General features: G+C 43.3%; 1 protein-coding gene and 1 non-coding gene across 2 annotated transcripts in view; one reads left to right on the top strand and one right to left on the bottom strand.

Annotated features, from left to right (window-relative positions):
* The window catches only part of LOC126473676 (polyglutamylase complex subunit TTLL1-like), a 235,701-nt gene that overhangs the window by 167,248 nt on the left and 45,598 nt on the right, over window positions 1-22,855 (bottom strand). The window lies entirely within an intron of this gene.
* Trnas-cga (transfer RNA serine (anticodon CGA)) lies at window positions 16,093-16,167 on the top strand. Its single transcript has one exon. It is a non-coding gene; the product is annotated as a tRNA-Ser (tRNA).

Genomic DNA, 22,855 nt, shown 5'->3' with positions numbered 1-22,855 from the left:
AGTTACGAGTACGGATCTCATTTTTAATTGGTTAGCTACATAAACTGGTATCATTTGTTACGCGCTCACACAGACTTTCTATAGTGAGGGCTGGCAAAGTTGACTGCTCACTCCCAAGTACTGATCGTTAAAAGTCGGCACAATTCGAAACATTTCCCGTCAACTGTTCACTGTTTCAGATTGCTGTCACTCTCGGCGACCCCAAAGATGTGACACAGTAATTGTCTGATGAAGTGCTGTAATGCTGTCTGTGTGAACGGATGATTGATTAATAACAGTAACTGTACTTATATTAACTTGCAGTATGCAATATGAGTACCACCACAAACGTTTACTAAGTTTTGAGTCTCATATTTATCTACCCAGTGTTTTGTATTACAACAGCCTTAATTTAATTCCGTATTCTTTCCGACATAATTATATACCGAACTTTTAATACGATCGTCTCTACAGCGAATATTCACGAATCTATGTTCCTTCCGTGTCAAGATTTATACAATAGCAGCTGATCCGTACAAGTCGCGCACGTGCGTGAGTTGTCAGTGCTGGAAGACAAACAGCGAAACGTTCCCCCTCTCCCATCCTCTTATCACGCAATGCCTGCGCTACTTACCCATCTTGTCCTTGTGATAATCGGTCAACTTTACTTAACTCACAGCCCAATCCATCAACTTCCATTACAATTAAGCACATCTTAAAATTTTACTGTATTTGTATTTTTGTTTGTTGTTGTTGTGGTCTTCAGTCAAGAGACTGGTTTGATGCAGCTCTCCACGCTACTCTATCCCGTGCAAGCTTTTTCATTTCCGAATAACTACTGCAACCTACATCCTGAATCTGCCTAGTGTATTCGTTTCTTGGTCTCCCTCTGCAAATTTTAGCATCCACGCTTCCCTCCAATACTAAGTTGGTGATCTCTTGAGGCCTCAGAACGTGTACTATGATCTCTTGGTGCCTCAGAAACTGTCTTACCAACCGATCCCTTCTTCCAGTCAAGTTGTGCCACAAATTCCTCTCCTCCCCAGTTCTATTCAGTACCTCCCCATTAGTTACGTGATCTACCCATCTAATCTTCAGCATTCTTCTACAGCACCACATTTCGAAAGCTTCTATTCTCTTCTTGTCCAAACTATTTATCGCCCACGTTTCACTTCCGTACATGGCAACACTCCATGCAAATGCTTTCAGAAAAGACTTCCTGACACTTAAATCTATACTCCATATTAAAAAATTTTAATTCCTACTCCAAATTTTTGTTTTGCTGACTTTTCTGCTTGCTCAATATGCAGATTGAATAACATCGGGTATAGGCTACAACCCTGTCTCACTCCCTTCCTAACCACTGCTTCCCTTTCGTACCCCTCGACTCTTGTAACTGCCATGTGGTTTCTGTGCAAATTCTAAATAGCCTTTAGCTCCCTGTATTTTACCCCTACCACCTTCAGAATTTGAAAGAGTACTCCAGTCAACATTGCCAAAAGCTTTCTGTAAGTCTTATGCCAGTCAACATTGTCAAAAGTTTTCTCTAAGTCTACAGATGCTAGAAACGTAGGTTTGCCTTTCCTTAACCTATTTTCTAAGATACGTCGTAGAGTCAGTATTGCCTCGCGTGTTCTAACATTTCTACGGAATCCAAATTGATCTTCGTCGAGATCGGTTTCTACTAGTTTTTCCATTCGTCTGCAAAGAATTCGTGTTAGTATTTTGCAGCCGTGACTTATTAAACTGATAGTTCCGTAATTTCCAAACCTGTCAACACCTGCTTTCTTTGGTTCAAACGGCTCTGAGCACTATGGGTCTTAACTTCTGAGGTTATCAGTCCCCTAGAACTTAGAACTACTTAAACCTAACTAACCTAAGGACATCACACACATCCATGCCCGAGGCAGAAATCGAACCTGCGATCGTAGCAGTCGCGCGGTTCCAGACTGTAGCGCCTAGAACCGCTCGGCCATCCTGGCCGGCGCTTTCTTTGGGACTGGAGTTATTACATTCTTCTTGAAGTTGCCTGTCTCATACATCTTGTTCACCAGACGGTAGAGTTTTGTCATGGCTGGCTCTCCAAAGGCTATCAGTAGTTGTTGTCTAGTCCTGGGGCCTTTTTTTGACTTGGGTCTTTCATTGCTCTGTTTGTTACTGAGTGGGAAAACTTCGCTCTTAAGAGAGTTTTAACATTAGTTGACACTTTTGACTTTGGCTTTTAGTTGCTAGGTGGATGTTTTTAAACAAGGTGCGTCTGAAAAATTATGTGAACGATCTCAGAAAAATAAAGAAAACAGGAGTTACGAACAAAATAGCGTTTACTGGTCTTCAAAGTAACCACTAGAAGCTGGAACACCCTTCTGAGACCGGATGTAAAGTTACTGGAAACTGCCAGCAAACGCTTCCTGTAGAATGGCTCGAAGCTCCGTGGTCACGCTTTATTGGACACCCGCTACGTCTGCGTGTTCGAGTTTCTCGCCCAACGCGAGGTGACAGGCCTTTAACACCCTCGTATTCTCCAGATTTTTCGCCGGCAGACTTCTTTTTGTTTCCCCGCCTGAAATTCGCTGTGAAAGGATTATACTTCGCGGATGTTGGACGCGACCACGGTGGTTCGAGCGATTGTGCATGAAGCGTTTGCTGGCAGTTCTTCATGATTTTACATCCGATGTCGCACGGGTGCTCTAGCTAATAGTGATTACTTTGAAGGCTAGATAAGGTACTTTGTTTTAACTCTTGTTTCCTTTATTTTTCTGAGGCCATTCACCGAGCTCTTAGTCCGCCCCCGGTTGCTGAGAGGTCAGCGTGACAGACTGTCAATCCTAAGGGCCCGGGTTCTATTCCCGGCAGGGTCGGAGATTTTCTCCGCTCAGGGACAGGGTGTTGTGTTGTCCTAATCATCAACATTTCATCCCCATCGACGCGCAAGTCGCCGAAGTGGCGTCAAATCGACAGACTTGCACCAGGCAAGCGGTCTACCCGACGGCAGGCCCTCCTCACACGACATTTTTTTTATTGCCGAGCTCTTCAGACGCACCTTCTAAAATACAATTGTGAACCGCGGGTCGCAGGAATAATTGACTGGGACCGCCTGCAATCAGCAGGTCGCAGTTTGACGACCACGTAACCAGATATTTAGCGTGCAGCGACTGATATCCACCTCCGTAATGTTTGTTTACGTAGCGCGGCCACCTAACGGACCACCTACTGCACGGGTTTTGCGTGACGGACTCAGCTGTGAGCGGCCCGTCTGGGAGTTGTAGATCCACTCTCCCTTGTACCTGCACCTAGGGTGGCAGGGGGAGCGGTTTAGTACGCCCCTCCCGGCTAACCCCCCAACCGCCTGCACTTCGCCGGAAGCGACCCGTTCGTGTAGCTGTTAACATGGCACTTCCCCCACCCATGCCCGGGGCGGCGTGGAATTGTCTTTGGCACAGGCCTCTTTGTGAGAAGTCTTTGACACACTCTCCCGTGGTCTGTCTTCACGCTAAATGCCCAGTTCTTGTTTCCGTTCGGCGCCAGTTGCTCTTTGTAAAGTGACTGCAGCGCGTCTGAAAGTGATTCTGTACGCATTAAACTCGGCTCTTGGACTCATACACGTGCTCACCAGTTCACAGCAATGGATTCCTGGGATACTAAAATGGAGCAGGAGTTTTCTGATCCGGACAATGTAAGTACAAATACAGATTTACTACACACTCATACAGTGGAGGGCGCGCTAGCCGTTTCCGCACGACAGTCGCTTAAGAGTCTACCACTGTTTGGTGGTTTTCATTGCGAAGACTGGTTTGATGCGGCCAGTCTCGCGCTGTAGTCAGATAGTGGTCTGCCATTACAGAATTTACCCCCGCACACATCTCCATCAGTGAACTGACGACTCTAGGCGCTCAGTCCGAAACCGCGCGATTGCTACGGTCGCAGGTTCGAATCCTGCCTCGGTCATGGATGTGTGTGATGTCCTTAGGTTAGTTAGGTTTAAGTAGTTCTAAGCTCTAGGGGACTGATGACCACAGATGTTAAGTCCCATAGTGCTCAGAGCCATCTGAACCATTTGAACTGACGACTCACTGATACTTCAAAATGTGTCCTATGAATCTATCCATTGTTTTAGTCAAAATAAACAGCTTTTTTCACCAATTCGATTCGTATCTCCTCATTAGTTACTCGACGTGCCTATGCAATACTGCGCGGTCCTTTGCAGCATTACATTTTAAAAGCATCTATTCGTTTCTTGACCGAACTGTTCCGCGGCTCTCCCCGTCGGAGGTTCGAGTCCTCCCTCGGGCATGTGTGTGTGTGTGTGTGTGTGTGTGTGTGTTGTCCTTAGCGTAAGTTAGTTTAAGTTAGATTAAGTAGTGTGTAAGCCTAGGGACCGATGACCAAGCAGTTTGGTCCCGTAAGACCTTACCACAAATTTCCAATTTTTCTGAACTGTTCACCATCCACACAAGGCAACCCTCCAGAATAATCCTTCAGAAACGGCTTTATGTTACTTAAATTCATATCCGATGTTAACAAATTTAATTGCTAGACTGCATATTATATCATCGGATTGCGTCCATTCTCAGTTATTTCGCTGATCGCGTCGGCATCTGCATGATTATTCTGCGATTCACAATTAAGTGGCTGGCGGAGGGTTCATCGAACCACCTTCAAGCTTATCTCTGCCGTTCCACTCTCGAACGAGCGCTTAAAATCTTTCTGGGCGAGCTCTGACTTTTCTTATTTTATTGTGGTGATCATTTCTCCCTATGTGTGTGGGCGTGCTGCAACGAAAAACGCCTTTGTTTTAATGATTGCCACCCCAGTTCACGCATCACGTACGTGACGCATTCTCCCCTATCTCGCAATAACACAAAACCTTACCCTTCTTTGAACTTTTTCGATGTCCTCTGTCAGTCCCACCTGATGCGAATCCCACACCACTCCAGAAGAGGGCGGACAAGTGTGGTGTAAGCAGCGTCTTCCAGCACACCTGTTAGTGTTACATTTTCTAAGTGTTCTGCCAATACATAGCAGTCGTTGATTTGTTTCGCCCATAACACTATCTATGTGATTGTTCCAATTTAAGTTCTATGTATTTGCAATCCCTAAGAATTTCGTTTCTGTGATTTATCATGTAGCCGAAATGTAGCAGATTTCTTTTGCTCTTATGTGGATCACTACACATTTTTCATTATTTAGAGTCAACCGGCACTTTTCGCACAATACAGATATCTTGTCTAAAGTATTTTGCAATTAGTTTTGGACATGTGATGATTTCACAACACAGCATCATCTGCAAACAATCGAAGAGGGCAGTTCAGATTGTCTACTATGTCATTTATGTACGAGGTGAGACCAAAAAGTAACTCAGATTGTCTACTATGTCATTTATGTACGAGGTGAGACCAAAAAGTAACTGGAATCTTTTTAATTTCGCAGGCTTAATACATACGATTTTCAATTTTTTTTACCATCTACATCCACATTTACATGATTACTCTGCAATCCACATTTAAGTGCTTGGCAGAGGGTTCATCGAACCACACTCATACTATCTCCCTACCATTCCACTCCCGAACAAAAAATGGTTCAAATGGCTCTGAGCACTATGGGACTTAACATCTTAGGTCATCAGTCCCCTAGAACTTAGAACTACTTAAACCTAACTAACCTAAGGACATCACACACATCCATGCCCGAGGCAGGATTCGAACCTGCGACCGTAGCAGTCCCACGGCTCCAGACTGCAGCGCCTAGAACCGCACGGCCACCGCGGCCGGCTGCTCCCGAACAGCGCGCGGGAAAAACGAACACCTAAACCTCTCTGTTCGAGCTCTGATTTCTCTTATTTTATTTTGATGACCATTGCTACCTATGTAGGTTGGGCTCAACAAAATATTTTCGCAATCGGAAGAGAAAGTTGGTGACTGAAATTTCGTAGATAGATCTCGCCGCGACGAAAAACGCCTTTGCTTTAATGACTTCCATCCCAACTCGCGTATCATATCTGCCACACTCTCTCTCCTATTACGTTATAATACAAAACGAGCTGCCCTTTTTTGCACCCTTTCGATGTCCTCCGTCAATCCCACCTGGTAAGGATCCCACACCGCGCAGCAATATTCTAACAGAGGACGAACGAGTGTAGTGTAAACTGTCTCTTTAGTGGACTTGTTGCATCTTCTAAAAACGCAACCTTTGGCATGTCGGTACACATGTTCCTCACGTATGTTTCCATTTTCATTTGTCTTTAATATTTAGTTTATTGTTGACAGTCGAAAAGCTTATATTTGCTTTCGTGTGCTCCGTGAATTTTTACTTTCGAAATGATGATGAGGTCCCATACTCCAAGGAGCGTAGGGGACGATGCAGTAGAACCGCACCGCTGTAGTAGGCAAGGTCCTAGTGGAGGTGGTTTGCCATTGCCTTCCTCCGTCCGTACTCGGCATGAATGACGATGATGAAGACGACACAACAACACCCACTCATCTCGGAGAAGGAAAAATCCCTGCTCCCGCCGGGAATCGAACCCGGGTCCCCGTGCGCGGGAAGCGAGAACGCTACCGCAAGACCGCGAGCTGCGGACACTTTCTAACTAGATGAATCAAAGAACTTGCATTAAATTTTGCTTGAAAAATGAAAAAAAGTGAAATCGTTGAATTTCGACCGAAAACGACGTCGCGTAGACATCGCTCGGGAATTCCTGAATGAAGTCTACAACGATCCATAACTTCGAAAGAAGGTTATAACAGGTGACGAAACATGAGTATGCGGGTACGAAGTCGAAACCAAGGCCCAATCGTCCCAATATAGACTTCCTGAAGAGCCAAGGCCGAAAAAAATTCGACACGTTCGATCACATAAGAAGGTTCTTCTCACGGTTTTCTTCGATTACAATTGCAATTTGCATCATGAGTTACTATCTCGTGATCGTACGGTCAATAAGGAATACTACCTGGAAGTTATGGGCTGCTTGCGTGAAGCAATCCGAAGAAAACTACCAGAAATGAGATTAGATTAGATTAGATTAGATTAATACTAGTTCCATGGATCATGAATACGATATTTCGTAATGATGTGGAACGAGTCGAATTTTCCAATACATGACATAATTAGGTTAATTTAACAACATACTTAAGTTAATATAACTACTTTTTTGTGTTTTTTTATTTTTATTTTTTATTTTTTTTTAATATTTTTTTTTCTTAATTTATATCTAAAAATTCCTCTATGGAGTAGAAGGAGTTGTCATTCAGAAATTCTTTTAATTTCTTCTTAAATACTTGTTGGTTATCTGTCAGACTTTTGATACTATTTGGTAAGTGACCAAAGACTTTAGTGCCAGTATAATTCACCCCTTTCTGTGCCAAAGTTAGATTTAATCTTGAATAGTGAAGATCGTCCTTTCTCCTAGTATTGTAGTTATGCACACTGCTATTACTTTTGAATTGGGTTTGGTTGTTAATAACAAATTTCATAAGAGAGTATATATACTGAGAAGCTACTGTGAATATCCCTAGATCCTTAAATAAATGTCTGCAGGATGATCTTGGGTGGACTCCAGCTATTATTCTGATTACACGCTTCTGTGCAATAAATACTTTATTCCTCAGTGATGAATTACCCCAAAATATGATGCCATATGAAAGCAATGAGTGAAAATATGCGTAGTAAGCTAATTTACTAAGATGTTTATCACCAAAATTTGCAATGACCCTTATTGCATAAGTAGCTGAACTCAAACGTTTCAGCAGATCATCAATGTGTTTCTTCCAATTTAATCTCTCATCAATGGACATACCAAAAAATTTGGAATATTCTACCTTAGCTATATGCTTCTGATTAAGGTCTATATTTATTAATGGCGTCATACCATTCACTGTACGGAACTGTATGTACTGAGTCTTATCAAAATTCAGTGAGAGTCCGTTTACAAGGAACCACTTAGTAATTTTCTGAAAGACAGTATTGACAATTTCATGAGTTAATTCTTGTTTCTCAGGAGACGAAACCACTCGCGGAATTTGCATCACAGTAATGGTCCCGCTAACAGCTCAATGCTTGTTCGTGATTTTTGGCAAAAACTAAAACCGTTATTGTTGCCTCGGCCATTGTATTCGCCGGACATCGCCGGTGGCACCACGATGCGACTTCTTCTTATTGCCGAGGCTGAAGAGAACCACGAAAGGACTTCGTTTTGCTACCGTTGATGAGATAAAAACAGAATCGTCGATGGAGCTGAACAACATAACGAAAAGTGAGTTCTAAAAGTGCTTCCAGGACTGGGAAAAGCTCTGGCAGAAGCGAACTATATCTGAGGCGGACTACTTTGAAGAGGTCAAACTGATTCTGATGAACAGATAAAGATTCTTTAAGAAAAACAAAGATTCCCATTAGCTTTTCATCGCACATCGTAGATGAAAAAAATTGTTCAAATGGCTCTGAGCACTATGGGACTTAACTTCTGAGGTCATCAGTCCCTTGAACTTAGAACTACTTAAACCTAGCTAACCTAAGGACATCACACACATCCATGCCCCAGACAGGATTCGAACCTGCCACCGTACCGGTCGCGCGGTTCCAGACTGTAGCGCCTAGAACCGCTCCGCCAATCCGGCCGGCTCGTAGATGAGGTACAGCAGAGGGCCTATAGCACTTCCTTAGGGAACGCCAGATATTGCTTTTCTTTCATTTGATGACTTTCCATCAGTTGCTAAAATGTGACCTTTCTGAAGGTAAATCACTAATCTAGTCGCACAACTGCGGCGATACTCTGTACGCACACAATTTGATTAGAAGTGGCTTGTGAGGATCGCTGTCAAAAGCCTTCTGGAAATCTAAAAGTACGGAATCAATTTGACATTCCCTGTCGATAGCACTCATTACTTCGTTAGAATAAAGAGCTTGAATTGTTCCACAAGAACGATATTTTCTGAACCGCGGTATTTGTCAATAAATCGTTTTCTTCCAGGTAACTCACATAAGTTCGAACACAGTATATGCCTAAATAGCAAAATGCATCTACTATTTTTAGTCTCTTATTTTCTAATTTAATTTTCCTGCATCACCTGACTTAATTTGTCTAATAAATTCCATTATCATAGATACACCCCTGTTGTTATTCATCTTATAATTTGATTTCAAGACACTTTCTATTTCGTGTAACCGCTCTCCCAATTCCATTCCCTTCCATGACAGAATTAAGATTTGACTATTCGTTCAGTAGAGCGTTTTGCCATACTGCAGACTCGAAACAATGTTCACACCAACATTACAACCCGTTCTGTTGCGACAAAGCTTTCGTCAGCGAGCTGTCATTGTTCAGACCGTTTCACAAAAACTACTACAACGCGTAGTTCCGTCGTAATGTATGCGGTCTTACTTTAGAAACACCCACGCCTTTTCGTTTGCCAGTCCCATCACAAGTTACCCTTGCGTCTTCGTGATCAGTTTATGGGACTGGCAAATGCGACGCAGTTGTACGGTGATAAAATATCAATACGACTTTTTGTAGAACATATTTGTATTATGATGCTGACAGCATTATATTAGCTTTTGTGAGATGTTTTGAACAGTGAGCCTTGACTTTCGAAACGCTTTAATGTGTTACGTGAACATTTCTTTAACCATGCTGAATGCGACGAAACAAGGTAAAAAGAAATGAAAACGGGACTCCCGCCCTGGTTAATAATGATACGACACTGGTTTCGTAAGTCTGGTAAATTTCCATGAATGGATGGAACATTTTTGTTGCGCCTTCATGGTTGGTGAGCTTGATTATTCGTAGGATGGTATAGAGAATTTCAACAGTGTACGGCGTACAGTTCACTGTCGACACCCGTCTGAATTTATCAGTACGTCGGCCGCGATTGAAAATGGAGAAAATCTAATTACGTGGTGCTATTAAACATTTTCATTTGAAGGGTTGGAGTGTCACACAAATCAAAACAGAATGAGATGTAAACCACGCGGACTCTGCACCATGGTCTTCAGACCATTTACTTCTGGATTTCGCAGGACGAAAGATCCGTACGCAAAGACTGGAAAGTTACACAGGTCACACCAATATTCCAGAACGGTAGTAGTAGAAGTCCTCTGAATAAAGTCGACATGTAGCATGATTCTGGAACATATATTGTGTTCGAGCATTATGAATTAACTCAAAGAGAACGCCCTATTGACACACAGTCAATACGGTTTTAGAAAACATCGTTATTGTGAAACACAACTAGCTCTTTACACAGACGAAGTGTTGAGTGTTATTGACAAGGGATTTCAAATTGATTCCGTATTTCTAGATCTGGGCTTTTGAGACGCTACCACATAAGCGGCTTCTAATGAAATTGCGTGCTTATGGAATATCGTCTCAATTATGTGACTGGATTCGTGAACTCCTGCCAGACAGTTCAGTTCACAGTTCGTAGTAACTGATGGAACGTCATCGAGTACAACGGAAGTGATTTCTGGCGCTCCCCAACGTAGAGTTACGCGCCCTCTGCCGTTCCTCATCTCTATAAACGATTTAGGAGACAATCTGAGCAGCCGTCTTAGGTTGTTTGCAGATGGTTCTACTGTTTATCGACTACTAGACTCATCAGAAGATCAAAACAAATTGCAAAACGATTTAGAAAAGATATCTGAATAGTGCGAAAATTGGCGACTGACCCTAAACAACGAAAAGTGTGAGGTCATCCACACGACTGCAAAAAGGAGTCTGTTGAGTTTCGCTTACACGACAAATCAGTGTAATTCTCAAGATGGCAGGGGTAAAATACAGGGAGCGAAAGGCTATTTACAATTTGTACAGAAACCAGACGGCAGTTATAAGAGTCGAGGGGCATGAAAGGGAAGCAGTGGTTGGGAAGGGAATGAGACAGGGTTGTAGCTTATCCTCGATGCTATTCAATCGGTATATTGAGCAAGCAGTAAAGGAAACAAAAGAAAATTTCGGAGTAGGTATTAAAATCCATGGAGAAGAAATAAAAACTTTGACGTTCGTCGATGACATTGTAATTCTGTCAGAGACAACAAAGGCCCTGGAAGAGCAGTTGAACGGAATGGACAGTGTCTTGAAAGGAGGATATGAGATGAACATCAACAAAAGCAAAACGAGGATGATGCAATGTAGTCGAATTAAGTCGGGTGATGTTGAGGGTATTAGATTAGGAAATGAGACACTTGAAGTAGTAAAGGAGTTTTGCTATTTGGGGAGCAAAATAACTGATGATGGTCGAAGTAGAGAGGATATAAAATGTAGACTGGCAATGGCAAGGAAAGCGTTTCTGAAGAAGAGAAATTTGTTAACATCGAGTATAGATTTAAGTGTCAGGAAGTCGTTTCTGAAACTATTTGTATGGAATGTAGCCATGTATGGAAGTGAAACATGGACGATAAATAGTTTGGACAAGAAGAGAATAGAAGCTTTCGAAATGTGGTGCTACAGAAGAATGCTGAAGATTAGGTGGGTCGGTCACATAACTAATGAGGAGGTATTGAACAGAACCGGGGGGAAGTTTGTGGCACAACTTGACTAGAAGGAGGGATCGGTTGGTAGGACACGTTCTGAGGCAACAAGGGATCACCAAGTTAGTATTGGAGGGAAGCGTGGAGGGTAAAAATCGTAGAGGGAGATCAAGAGATGACTACACTAAGCAGATTCAGAAAGATGTAGGTTGCAGTAGGTACTGGTAGATGAAGCATGGAGAGCTACTCAAACCAGTCTCTGGAGCGAACCACCAAAACCTATCCAAAGGATCATTAATGTAGATTCATACAATTGTCCTCTACAAATTGTATGTTGAAGATTGTCTTGATAAAATAGTTACATACCAATTTGAAATTCGTTAAAAGCTAAAACCTAGCGAAGTCACTCACATCATAGTTGTCGAGTGATCCACTAAATATTTAATATAAAAGGAATATAAACGTCCTTATAAATAGTATTTATGAAGATCTGTTAACATCAAGGTAAAAAAATGAAGATCAATATGTCAAGGCGGATTACATCTAATAAAATACACAAGCGCCCTCTACTGATGTAAAATTTCAAATATACACGTATGATGTATCTCTAACTACGTTACGCTGTTCGCAATACAACAAACTGCCATTATGCCTAGCCTTTAAGGCTAAAAACTGAATAGTGATTTACTTGTTTAGTGGTAAAACAGGTATAGGATTGGATAGTACCAACAAAATGAAAGACAAAACGATCCACTAATAACAATAAATTATCTTCTCACATACTGGATGACTTCACCACTAAGATGTGAGCAGGCACGTTGTAAAGTGGCGTTTCTTGAATATTTCAAAGTGATATGCAAACATGCTTATTGATTTTATATATTTAAAGAAGGGGTTTTAAACTACTTCATCGAAATAAAACTCTGTTGATTAATTTGTAACGCAGAGGGTGTTACTTGCGCTGTATGTCGTGAACTAAGGCTGCTGTACTTGCTGTAAAAAGGAAAAGAAAAAACTGCCTCAGGTTCCTTCTGCGTCGGCTGCTGTGACCGAGGGGTTCTAGGCGCTTCTGTCTGAAACCGCGCTGCTGCTACGGTCTCAGGTTCGAATCCTGCCTCGGGCATGGAAGTGTGTGTTGTCCTTAGGTTAATTAGGTTCAAGTAGTTCCAAGTCTAGGGGACTGATAACCTCAGATGTTAAGTGTCATAGTGCTTAGAGCCATTTGAACCATTTGTTCCTTCTGCCTATTCACCAGTAAGATCGCATGGTGTCACGTAATGCCGTGAGTTTGTTGGACCGTAACTCAAACGGTATGTTGACCAAAATCGATAACTGCTATTGGATAACATAATGTTTTGGTTGGCTGGTTGATTTGGGGGAGGGGACCAAACAGCGAGGTCATCGGTCCCATTCGATTACGGAAGGATGGGAAAGGAGGTCGGCCGCGCCCCTTCAAAGGAACCATCCCGACATTTGTCTGGCGCGACTTAGGGAAATCACGGAAAATCCGAATCAGGATGGCCGGACGCGGGTTTGAACCGTCGTCCTCCCGAATGCGAGTCCAGCGTGCTAACCACTGCGCTACCTCTCTCGGTCATGATGTTTTACTTATTGTTCTGTCCGCCCCGGTAGCTGAGTGGTCAGCGCGACAGACTGTCAATCCTAAGGGCTCGGGTTCGATTCCCGGCTGGGTCGGAAATTTTCTCCGCTCAGGGACTGGGTGTTGTGTTGTCCTAATCATCATCATTTCATCCCCATCGACGCGCAGGTCGCCGAAGTGGCGTCAAATCAAAAGACTTGCACCAGGCGAACGGTCTACCCGACGGGAGGCCCTAGCCACACGACATTTCCATTTTATACTTATTGTTCTGTGTAGAGTAAATTATTTGTGATTCTGTAATTTCTTTGTACGAGTGTCACTCCAAAAGAAATGCACACTATTTTTGTAAAAATACAGTTTTTATTCTGCATGTGTGAAAGTTTTACAGTATGTAGATACATCCTTCCCGCATGTTTTCAAACTTAGTTCAACCTGTTCCCGTGAGTGGCGCCGTCACAGCATGTCTTCAAGATGGCTGCTACACTTGACGTTCGTCAGAAGCAACGTGCTGCCATAGAATTCCTGTGCCGTGAAAACGAGACAGTGGGAAACATCCACAAGAGGTTGAAAAAGGTGTATGGAGATGCTGCTGTCGATCGCAGTACAGTTAGTCGGTGGGCAAGCATGTTACGTGATGAAAGCGGGCACGGCAATATTGAGGATTGTACTCGCAGCGGCAGGCCTCGTACTGCACACACTGCAGACAATGTGCAGAGAGTTAACGAATTGGTGACTGCTGACAGACGCATCACAGTGAACGAATTGTCACGTTACGTTGGGATAGGGGAAGGAAGTGTTTGCAGAGTACTGAAAGTGTTGGCGTCAAAAAAGGTTTGTGCCAGGTGGATTCCCAGGATGTTGACAGTGCTTCACAAAGGAAGAAGAAAAACGGTATGCAGCGAACTTTTGGGACAGTACGAGAATGGTGGAGATGAATTTCTTGGAAGAATTGTGACAAGTAATGAAACATGGCTCCATCATTTTTCCACCAGAGACGAAGAGGCAATGAACTGAGTGGCATCATGCAAATTCACCCAAGGAAAAAAAAATTCAAAACCACACCTTCTGCTGGAAAAGTTATGGCTACGATGTTTTTCGATTCCGAAGGACTCTGGCTTGTGGACATCTTGCTGAGTGGAACCACCATAAATTCTGATGCATATGTGACGACACTGAAGAAACTTCAAGCTCGTCTGAGTCGTGTTCGACCACATCGGCAAAAGCAGGATGTTTTGCTGTTACACGACAATGCTCGGGCACATGTCAGTCAAAATACCATGGAAGCGATCACAAAACTTGGATGGACAACACTGAAACATCCGCCTTACAGTCCTGAGCTGGCTCCATGTTACTATCATCTCTTTGGGAAACTGAAAGACGCTCTTCGTGGAACAAAGTTTGAAAATGATGACTCCCTTGTGCACGCTGCCAAACAGTGGCTCCAACAGGTTGGTCCAGAATTTTACCGTGCGGGTATACAGGCGCTGGTTCCAAGATGGCCCAAGGCAGTTGAGTGGGATGGAAATTATGTGGAGAAATGAAAATATTGTTCCTAAAGGATGTATCTACACACTGTAAAACTTTCAAACATGTAGAATAAAAAATGGATTTTTAAAAAAAATAGTGTGCATTTCTTTTGGAGTGACCCTCGTATTCTAGCACTGAACATGGATATTTGTAGCCGAAATCTAGTTATGCAAGAGTAATAAAAATTAATGGGATTGTAGCTGATACCTATGTGCCTGTCATCGCTTATAATCTACAGACGCTGTGCAAGGCAGTTTCTTACGGAACCAAGATTGGCTTAGTGTGTCTTTGCCTTCCTCCGATCTTTAAACTGACTAGCTTTGTGACTTTGTGCGGACTTGGAACATGTTGACATTTCTCCGGAGCCTAAGACACTTCAAGCAGATTTTTGTTTTCACATTCGTTGGCTTGGTCAACTCACAAGGAAACTGTCATATTACAGTCTGCCCTAGACCATGGGCTATGCTAAAGCCGTCGGCACACGGACCGTGCATCCGAACGTTGAGCGTGCCGAATTTCTGACGTCATAGCGTGGAATAGCACGTTCGGGAGTCTTTCCGAACGCGCAGAGCAATATCTGGCATGTCAGATATTCTGAGCGTGCGTCTGAGCGTTGACCGATGAAATGGCACAACGCCACCTACGTCACACGCACGCCGTCTCCCTTCAGCAGAGAGCTGTGAGGCGCTATATTGGCATTCACTTCAAGCCTATACGTATATATGCCGTTTCTGAGCACCAGCAAATTGAGAATCACTCGAAAACCCCTTCATTAACTGTGTGATTCGCTGTAATAAAATAATGAGAAATGTCATATTCGTGGCAAAAGAATTATTGTGGTTCAAAAATGGCTCTGAGCACTATGGGACTTAACATCTGTGGTCATCAGTCCCCCAGAACTTAGAACTACTTAAACCTAACTAACCTAAGGACATCACACACATCCATGCCCGAGGCAGGATTCGAACCTGCAACCGTAGCAGTCGCGCGGTTCCGGAATGCGCGCCGAGAACCGCTAGACCACCGCGGCCGGCAAAAGAATTAGTGTAACTTGCGTATTATGAGAGTATGGTGTTTTAAAGCATTTAGCATGTGGTAACATGTTAGAATTGGCCATAGCGGAACTGTTGTCACTTTAGCATAGTGAGTAGAGTCAATTCCCGAGAAGCTAACATTCGCGTATTTAATGGGTTCTGATGTTTTATTATCAGTTAATGTAAGTATATACAAAATATTTGATGTTAGGTAAATATAAGTTCAACTTTTTTTGAGGAGTGAGTTTGTTCGATTGGCTTAATCTACGGGACAGCTTGCGCTACTTGTATAAAGATATTTTGTTCCTTTTTAGTTGAGTAATCCACGTCTTTTAAAGATTCTGCTACTGGGTAGGAACAGTGATCTAGTAAGAATGACCTTAAGGTTTTATAAACATGTGGGAAAGATAAAATATTGTTTATCTTATGTGGAGAACTATTGAAAATTTGTGTCGCACTGAAACTGGCAGAAGTAAAGCTGTGAGGACGGGCCTTCAGTCGTGCTTGGGTAGCTCAGTTGGTAGAGCACTTGCCTGCGAAAGGCAAAGGTCCCGAGTTCGAGTCTCGGCCCGGCACACAGTTTTAATCTGCCAGGAAGTTTCATATCAGTGCACACTCTGCTGCTGAGTGAAAATCTCATTCTTGTGTCGCACTGTTTGTAATGGAACTTTTATAAGCCTGTGTCCTTATTGATTGGACATGGTACTTTTTCGTGGACGTTGGAGGAAATGTGCGTTTTAATAGAGCTAGCGTGGGAATTTTACGCGCGCCCGTTGAGTAAACAGTGTGATTTACGAACTAGAAACATCCCTCAACTGCCGCTGGAGTGCGTCGCGATCGCGTATACCACGTTGGGGCCCACGAACCGTGTGCACAAGTCGCATCGTTCCTGAGCGTTCAGCAGCACGTTGAACTCGGCACGCTCAGCGTTTAGGCTGCGTTCACACTGCCGGCCGGGCCGAGCCGAGCCTGGCCGGGCCGCCGCCCGCTTCGATATCAAACACATGGTTTTGAACTGCGGTGTTCACACTGGCGGCCGGGCCGCGCCGACACGGCGTGAGCCTCCCGGAGCCGAGCCGGCGACATCCCGAGTGTTTAATATTGCCGGCGCGAGCCGACCGCAGGCGCGAGCCTGTGGAGCAGCACTACAGCTTCTGCAGTACACGCATCACTCGTCTCCCTTCTGCTTTCATCACAAGTGTGACTGCACACGTCTTTTATTTTAAGATGTTACCTCACATTTCACAATCAGTGAGGAAAAATTACGTTTATTATAATGATACATGCGAAATTGCTTTATTTCATTTATTTAATCTACCGTATTTACATGCATTTACAACAATAGCTTGCCAGCGATCGCGGCATTGCCGCCACTGAATAGTTCGCATTTACTTGTAAATGGAGACAGATATGAGTGTCATTGAGGGACGGAAATGTGTCCCTACCAGATGATAATGCATTGTAAAGTCATGCTGTGGCAGTTCCCTATCAGTGGAAATAGAACCACTGAGTCAAAGGGCATTATCTCAAAACTCTTCCCCTATCAATCTGTCTATCTTACCCCAGTAATGAAAAGAATTCTGTGAGGTCATCAATGGCTCCACATGATGAACCATCACCACTGCCAAGCGCTGCACCATGAAGAAAAAAGAAGACAAAAGTTGGAAAATTCTAAAGGAGTATTTCTGCGATTCTTCGTTGAAGGCACAGCAAGACATTACCCAAAATGACGAAGCTAATTACTTCCTAATGATTCTCAGGAGTCCCATAAACTCTCTTCCCCTCAGAGGTAAGCGTTTGTGAAATTTAAAATACAAAAGCATGACTACAATTAACTGGAGGTAGTGAATGCTGTACAAAGTTCTACTGCAAACCAAAAAGTGTGTACTAACGAATCTTACCTTATCGTTATACACAATTTTTCTTCTGCTGTTATACTTCTGCGAAAATTTGTGTTCTGTTTAGAAATTTTGTCTTGAATGTTCTGCAGCACATACTGAAATGTATTATGATTCATTCTGTAATTTGAATAAAATTTTTCAGGATAGTTTTTAAGTTCTTCATATAAAGAAAAAAACTCTCCTAAATGTCTGTCGCTATTTATGGGATGAATCCATAACCTCCTAGTTCTTCTGTACTTCAAAACTCGACGAGTTACTGCAGAGTCAAAACAATACCAATAAAAGAATGAAGACATTGTTCTACACGACAGCACAGACTAGCTAAAGGCGAGCAACTGTTGACTGCAGCTGCGTTTTCTACTGACTTGCTTGTCAGCTGTCGAAGGGTGGGGATCTTTTTAAATTTATTTATTTGGCCTCCCGCCAGCCATTTAGCCAAATAGTGGGGATTACCTTGACAGTGCAGTGCAGCCCGCCAAGGAAGAAAAAAAAACAATGAAGAACAATGAAACGCACATCTGTGCCGATCTATAGTAGTTTCATTAACTCTCCATTATTTTTTGTGCCAAAGTGGACAACGAGACTACAGAATTGCGCTTCAGTTATCTTTTAGTTCGAAATATGAAATTTACATCATACTAATTGTAGGATGTTGATGACAAATAATTGTTTGTCTTTTGTGATGCAACGTGTGGCCAATTATAAAAGCATAGCAGATGATTGTCCAGTAGCCGAGGGAAAAATTCTTATACATTTGGATTTATCTAGAGAATGAGACCATTAAAAAAATAAGAGGGACCGGCACTAGGTCTGCGCTGATCACTAGTAATTAGTTTTTTTCTGTCCTGCATTATATGACTACACTAAACCAAGCTGTAACCGCGCGAACTCCGTGGCTTGCGGACGCGGCACTGAATAGCTCGCATTACTTGAGACCAGAGACAGATATCAGTTTCATTATCATTTCAAAAACTTTTTGGTACTTTTAGCTACATTTCATTCCCAACAATGTATGGTCTAAAACGGATCTAACAGTAAGCTACCCGCTACATAACTTTTTCACAAGATTTGTAAATCAAGTGCACAACGTTGACAAATAGCATCATTTCACAATGACTGTTAAGAAATATGGAAAGATAAATGATTCAATACGAAGCTAAGATGGTGCACTACCACGTGTACAAAAATCAGATTCTTTAGCCGCATACTTTCTTCAAAATCGGTTGGGAAGCGTTACGAAACTAAGAAATCACGCGAAACGAAAAGTAGACTTTTTCTTTTTTCACGACGTAAGTAACGCTTTTAAGGAAAAAATAAGTTCATAAAACGATGTGGCGAAGTCTTATATAACGCTAAGAATTTTTAAAACATGAAAATCGGAGAAGTGGATTTTCCCCCATTTCGCCGTCTCGGCTCGGCGCGGCGCTGAGCTGGCTAGGCACGAGCCGAGCCAGTACGCGTCAGCCCGGCCCGGCCCGGCCGGCAGTGTGAACGCAGCCTTTTTAACGTTCGACAGCACGGCCCGTGTGACGACGGCTTAAGGGTCAGTCAGTCACCACAATCAGGTTTATTGCTTTCAATTCGTTGGCTTCTCAACGAGGGTCCCACGGTCCGTAGAAGCGTCACCTCGCATAAGTAAACTAGTACTCGTATTCCAACCCCAAACTGACTTACCGAGCCAGTTACAGGGGGATTCCGAACCGCAGTGCAACGCTGAATTTTTGATGAAGAAACATTGCTACAGATGAAAAAGCTGGTAAGTGACATACTAGAACCTACTACTGTACGTCGATTCAATATAACAAACAATACTTCATATCCAAACAAATGGATAATCTTTTTAAAAGTACTTAGCCACTACATTTCGCTAATGTTGCTGTTGGAACATAGTGCTTATCTACAATGTCTGTATCCCATTTACATTACAGTTTTCTCGGCACCGGATCTATATACTGTCTTCTCCAGTACGTAGCCGCGAAAAAAGGGCCTGTAACTACTGTACTACGGCGCAGCGTCCACTTGCACGCAAGTTCTTTTGTGTGATCGTTATTTAGTGCTGTGGCCACTTTCTTATTTACCTCGACACAAAAGAAACAAGACTGTTGTGTTAAGAAGTGCGTCACTGTTTTCCGACATTCCATTGTGTCTTCAGACTGTGACGGGTTCCGGCAGAAACAGACGAGGAACTGCGCTGCGACGGAAAACGTGTAACATAATAAACGAAATTAGTGTAGTCCCCAAATATGTTCAGGTAGTGGGGGTCGCCTTCAAGCTAGGATCCATTTGAGACCAAACATTACACGTCCGCATTTAACCTTTCCGATTCTTCAAATGGTTCAAATGGCTCTGGGCACCATGGCACTTAACATCTCTCGCATTCGGAAGGACGACGGTTCAATCCCGCGTCCGGCCATCCTGATTTAGGTTTTCCGTGATTTCCCTAAATCACTCCAGGCAAATGCCGGGATGGTTCCTCTGAAAGGGCACGGCCGACTTCCTTCCCCATCCTTCCCTATTCCGATGAGACCGATGACCACGCTGTCTGGTCTCCTTCCCCACACCAACCAACCAACCAACTTAACATCTGAGCTCATCAGTCCCCTAGAACTTAGAACTACTCAAACCTAAGTAAACTGAGGACATCACACAGATCCATGCCCGAGGCAGGATTCGAACCTGCGACCGTAGCGTCCGATTCTCCTTTTCCTTCTTCTTTTGCTTGTGCCTCCCTGCCGCGTCGGCGCCGGGTCACCACTGTGAACGGATTTGGCGTTTAGTTTAAGGGGTGGCCGGATGTTCTTCCCGTCGCCTGCCACCATGTCCCGCACCCTCGCTCAGGAATTAACTAAAGCAAGGGGAACGTGGAGTAAAGGTGCCAAGTACATCAATGAGCAAAGTTGTTTTTTATATTTTTTGTTGCTGGTAGTGTATTTATTTATTTTATTTGTTATTTTCTTTTGTTTTATAACACCGAGAGTATATCTGGCTCGGTCGCATTTAACCTTTCCGCTGCTAAATGTATTTCTGTGCCATGTGTCGTTTTACACGAGGTTCCATCGCTTTTCTATTCCGGCAGAGCGTTACAAGCCCTCAGTAAACCGACCATATTCTTCTCGGGTCTGCTGCCTAATCGTAGAGTGGAAAGTACCCTGCTATCTAGAGGGAGCGCTACGGTCGCAGGTTCGAATCCTGCCTCGGGCATGGATGTGTTTGGTGTCCTTAGGTTAGTTAGGTTTAAGTAGTTCTAGGGGATTGATGACCTCAGATGTTAAGTCCTATAGTGCTCAGAGCCATTTGAACCACTTATCTAGAGGGAGCGACACTGCCGACATCTACTGGCAATAACGCTGGAGAAGCTGATCACATGTCCCACGACCACAGAGCGCTCGTCATATTATCTTATAGGCAGCAACCGGAACAGGCCTAGGGCCCAACCTGTGACGGGTGTTTACATTTACGTTTGAACTGTACCACCGGAAAAACCGACTTGACTGTGTTTTGTATACACATTCCGGGACAGATGTGTCACTCTACTATCATTTTATCGAGAGGATTATACGGCGCCATGAAAATTTCATTCACCCATAATCCGTACACTATCTAGTAAGAAGGAGACTTTATTGACTAATTTCTCAACTTGTTTTCTGACTATAGATTTGATTTGATGTATTTGGGTGCATTTCTGTGATTCTTGGAGCTCTTAAAATCCATCTGAAGACTTGTTATGGACAGTGTGTGGCCTGTTTAATTACGTATTTGGCGCTATGCCCCAGACTGGGCAGCCATACATAGGAGCAGGGAACACAGGTGCTTTATACAATCTAAGTTTTGTTTTTATATCTAGTTCTTTGTTCAAGAAGAAATGGGCCAGAGCTTTAGCCATTTGCAGGCTTTTAAACTTTTTCTCAGTTATGTGGTTTATGAATAATAGTTGTCCTTCAAGAGTGATTCCAAGATACTTGAGACTTGTTGACCATGTTGTAAGAATGTGTTTTCTCTTAAGTTGGGTGTTTTTTGGAGAAGAGAATGGGTTTTGCCTTGTCATTGTTTATTGGCACCATTTCACATTAGTGATGATTTGTTTTTGAACTTTGTTGATATTTTTTTTTTTTTTTTTGATTGCTTGCGTACAGAGCCGTACTGTCAGTGTATTGGGCTATGTTAAGTTCTTTGAATGAGGGATAAGTTGCTAATGAAAATATTGTGGAATGCCACCGCTGATTGTCCTAATGTCTGATCGTTTACCATCGACAGATGCAACGATACATCTCTTAGTCAGGAGTCTGTCTACAATTTAGGTGTAGCAGCCGCAGCCGGCCGAAGTGGCCGTGCGGTTAAAGGCGCTGCAGTCTGGAACCGCAAGACCGCTACGGTCGCAGGTTCGAATCCTGCCTCGGGCATGGATGTTTGTGATGTCCTTAGGTTAGTTAGGTTTAACTAGTTCTGAGTTCTAGGGGACTAATGACCTCAGCAGTTGAGTCCCATAGTGCTCACAGCCATTTGAACCATTTTTGTAGCAGCCGCCTTTCTCGACATTTTCGTGATCACTTTATCTTTCCACACCTTGTCATATGTCCTTCTCCAGTCCATAAACATTAGTGCCGTCCGTTTCGAAATCTTAATGTTGCGTGACATTTTCATTTAAACGGAAGGCTTGCATTTCCGGAGGGAGCTTCTTCTTGAAACAAATTGCTGCATACGAATAACGTTGCCTTGAATGAATGACTCTTGGATTCTGCTTAGCTCGACTTTACTCGTGGTGGAGATTGTGAATGGCGGCTCTTTCATTCGCCGCGGAGAATCAAGTAGCCACCGAATTAAATTGGCGCTGTTGCCCCACAATGCAAAGTGAAATACCGGCGCCCACGTGATGAAAGTTGGTAGAAGCGGTGAATCGGGGCGGAAAGCTAACTGGCCAACAACTTAGTATGTAGGCATAGCTGCACCAGCTTCAACTTCACTGCAATTCGGAGAGACATTGAACCACTCCGGCATTCAGCGACTGCTGCTGCTACCGCACGAATCAAGTCCCGGCTAATTTTAACATGCAGTGTTCTCACTTTAAGAAGGAGGCCACATGCATAGCTGGAATAATTTGTCAAGGTGACTGTGTGATCCATCAGCAGACTCGACAACGTCACTACAAATACTTCCTTAGAATTTGAGTCGTATTTATGTTATGATTAAGTACTGTACGATGGTTCTTTTGTGTTAAACGTCTACTCAAATTTTGTTTGCACCATGTTCGAAAACGTAAAGAGAAGGAAACGTAATAGGTGAATATGGATTGCGGCTAAGAAATGAAAGGGGAAGCCGCCTGATAGAATTTTGCACAGAGCACAACTTAATCATAGCTAACACTT

This window comes from Schistocerca serialis, chromosome 4 (genome assembly GCF_023864345.2).
Source record: "Schistocerca serialis cubense isolate TAMUIC-IGC-003099 chromosome 4, iqSchSeri2.2, whole genome shotgun sequence".
NCBI classification, from domain to species: Eukaryota; Metazoa; Arthropoda; class Insecta; order Orthoptera; family Acrididae; genus Schistocerca; species Schistocerca serialis.
Note: the sequence above shows the minus strand (reverse complement) of the source record. Positions and strands in the feature narration are given on the sequence as shown.